Here is a 4060-nt window from a genome sequence, read left to right as displayed (position 1 = left end):
ATTCCTTATAGTGAATCCATTCTGATTAAAATACTTAGCATGGTTTCTGATTTCCTGGCTGAATCCTGACTGACATAGAGGATTTTCTCCACACTTTTTTCTTATGAAGGAAGCTTTTATTCCTGGTTGCTGGAGTCTACCCAGCTTTGGAAAAGAAATTTTTAGATGAGTCTCATCTTTATCAAGGTAATGAGATTTGATTTCATATTATTTTTAAAATTCTATTCAGGATACAACACAATTTTCAATCAAAGTGACATATGGTTAATGAAATTTCTTTCTAGCTGAATTTACAATATAATTTGTACATGTCAAAATTTTAAAAGGCATATTAGGCTATAAAGACAAATGTAGCTATAAAAAAAGAAAGAAAATTTGTTATGCCATATCATCTATGCAATTTCTTTCTGGCTATGTAGTTATCGTTAACAATAAACAGGAAAAATCAAGCATAATATCTAGGTCCTTCACTAATTAATAATCAATGTCCACCTGAACTTGACCCAATAAGAAGACTGTTAATCCTCATTCATGGCCTATGGCTTCAATGTAGAGAGTAAAGGAATGGTAAAGATGAAGGAGTCCTAGAGTTTTGTCAGGGGCAGCATGGAATTTTTCCTCAGAGGGTTCCTGGATCAGAGGTTTCTCCCACCTAAGCCCCAGCCTCAACCGAGGGTTCCAGGGAGGTAGCCTCTGGTTTTGTCCGCAGTCTCTTGGCTTCGACTCATGGAGGGTCTAAAGCTGTTGATAGGTTTTGTTATTGCAGCCAAAATGGAGGGCCAGCCTGATCTTATTGCAGGCTGGGAAAGAGGGGACCTCATTTCTTCCTCCCTGGAGGAAGTAGAGTATGGGAGCACATAGAGTAGTCCAATTTAGCAATTTTCAGCTGCTGCATCACAACCTTCAGGTGAGTTCCTGGATAGTATGAGAGAGCACCTTTATTGATGGGTGTGCCATTTATATAATGGATACCTCCAGAGAACCATTGTGTAGGTGATCTTACATGTTTCTTTCAACTTTGAAAAACTAAGGAATGGTTGGATGTGGAGGGAATACCACTTCATTAAGAGTCCAAAAACCAGAGTTCTGGCTCCCAGTTCATCTCAGAGGGGCCTGAGGAACTTACATATTTCTTCTGGCTTTATCATAAAAGAAGCAGGGAGATTCTGAGAACCCAAATAGATGTTGCAAAGTCCATCTATTAAATCCAATGTTCTTTTATTCCTAGCTTTTAAAAAATGTTTATATTGAATATTTTAGAGAAGGGGGAGAGAGAGAGAGAGATTGAAGGGAGAGAAACATCATTGATTGGCCACCTCCTGCACACCCCATACTGGGGATAGAACCTGAAACCAGGGCATGTGCCCTGACTAGGAATCAAACCATGACCTCTTGGTTCATAGGTTGATGTTCAACCACTGAGCAACACTGGCTGGGTTATTCCTAGCTTTTTTGTGTGGTATAATTGAAAAATAAAAGTTGGATATATTTAACGTGTATAATTTGATGTCTGTCTCTCCCCCCCCTCTCTCTCTATATATATACACACACATATACTGTATGATAGTTATTATAAAATATATATATTATAAAATGATTACCACAATCAAGCTAATTAACATGTCCATCACCTCGCATGTTTATCATTTTCTTTATGTGTGTGTGGTGAGAACACTTAAGATCGACAGTCTTAAATTTTCAGTAAGAAAATACAGTATTACTAGCTATAAGGCATCTTACTGTACTGCTTTAGGTCTCCAGAAATATTCATCCTACATAACTGAAATTTTGTACCCCTTAACAACTATCTCCACATTTCCCCTTCCCTTTAGCCCCTGGCAACCACCATAGTACTCTTTGCTTGTATGAGTTTAAAATTTTATAAGCTACATATAAATGAAATCATGTAGCATATGTCTTTCTCTATCTGGCTTACTTCATCAAGCATAATGTCCTCCCGCTTCATTGATATTGTTAATGGCAGGCTTTCCTTATTTTTTATGGCTAAATGATATTCCATAGTAATATATACATTACCTTTATCCATTCATAGGACACGTAGGTTGTTTCCATATCTTGGCTATTGTGAATAAAGCTGCAATGAACATGGGAGTGCAAACATCTTTTTGAAATATTAATTTTATTTCCTTTGGACATATACCCAGAAGTGTGATTACTGGATGATACAGCAGTTCAATTTTTAATTTTTTAAGGAACCTCTGTATGTTTTTCTATATGGAAAAGAGTATCAATTTACTTTTCCACCAACACTGAACAAGGGTTCCTTTTTGTTCACACACTACAACACCTATTATCTTTTTGATAGTGCCATTTTAACAGGTGTAAAGTATTATTTCACTGTGGATTTGATGTGCATTTCCCTGATTATTAGTGATGTTGAACACTTTTTTATATTCTTGTTGGTCATTTGTATGTCTTTTTTTGAGAAATTCCTTAGAGTCTTTATTTTTCCCCTTTTAAACCAGGCGTTCATAAAGAAGAGCACATACATTAATGCCATAAAAATAGTCTGAATGGTAGGTTGTTTCCACATATTGTCGTTAGCAGCAGCAAAGGAGAAAACAGGGATGGCGATGCGGATGCTTCTGAAGGATACAAAGGTAGAGCTGTGTTTTGTCCATTTTTAAAATTGGGTCATTTATTTACTCTTTTTTTGTTATTGAGTTGTAGGAGCTCCTTGTATATTTTGGATAATAACCACGTATGAGATGTATGGTTTGAAAATATTTTCTTCCATTCCTGAGTGTATTTCTTCTGTCTGCTGATTGTTTCCTTGGCCATGCAGGAGCTTTTTAATTTAATACAATTCTACTTGTCTATTCTTGTTTTTATTGCCTATGATTTTGAGGTAATATTCAAAAATATCAAGAAGATTTTCTTCTATGTTTTCTTCTAGTAGTTTTACAGTTTCAGGTTTTATGTTTAAGTATCCAATCCATTTTGAGTTGATTTTTGTATATGGTGTAAGCTATGAGTCCCTTACAATTCATCTGCATTCGCCTCTACTTATTGAAAAGACCATTCTTTCCACCTTGTATGTGATTGCCACCCTTATTGAAGGATAGTACAAGAAAAGAAAGTTACAGTTCAATATCCCTGATGAACATAAATGCAAAAATCCTCAACAAAATACCAGCAAACAAAATTAAATAGGCATATAAAAGGATCATACTCCATGATCAAGTGGGATTTACCTGGGATGCAAAGATGGTTCAACATAGGCAAATTAATAAATGTGATACCCACATTAACAGAATGAAGGATAAAAATTATATGATCATCTCAATAGATACAGAAAAGGCATTTGACAAAATTCAACATCCTTTTATCATAAAAACTCTCAATGAATTAGGCATAGAAGGAATATAATAAAGGCCATATATTAAAAGCTCTCAGCTAACATCATACTCAAAGATAAAAACTGAAAGTTTTTCTCTAATATCAGAAACAAGACAAGGATGCCTACTCTCACTACTTCAACTCAACATAATACTAGGAGTTCTAGCTGCAACTATTAGGCAAGATAAAGACATCCAAATTTAAAAAGAAGAAGTAAAATTGTTTCCATTTGAAGATGACATGATCTTTTATATAGAAAACCCTAAAAATTCCATGCAAAAACTGTTTGAACTAATAAACAAATTTAGTGAAGTTTCAGAATACAGAATCAATATAAGTAAATCAGTTGTCTCTACACCCTAACAAGAAACTACCTGAAAAAGATATTAAGAAAATAATCCCTTTTATAATAACATTAAAAAGAATAAAATACTTGGGAATGCTTTAACCAAGGGTGTGAAGAAGGCAGAAATAAGTGGAAAGATATCCTGTGTTTATAGATTGGAAGAATTAATATTGTTAAAAATGTCCATACTACTTAAAGCAATCTACAGATCAAAAATGTAATCCCTATAAAAATTTCAATGGCATTTTACACAGCTCAGGCTGCACCCTCTCCAATCTGGGACCCCTCGGGGGATGTCTGACTGCCGGTTTAGGCCCGATCCCTCCAGTATTGGGCTTAAATAGGCAGTTGAAC

The sequence above is a fragment of the Myotis davidii genome, unplaced genomic scaffold (assembly GCF_000327345.1).
Source record: "Myotis davidii unplaced genomic scaffold, ASM32734v1 scaffold5, whole genome shotgun sequence".
In the NCBI taxonomy this organism is placed as follows: Eukaryota; Metazoa; Chordata; class Mammalia; order Chiroptera; family Vespertilionidae; genus Myotis; species Myotis davidii.
This window is presented reverse-complemented; position numbering follows the sequence as displayed.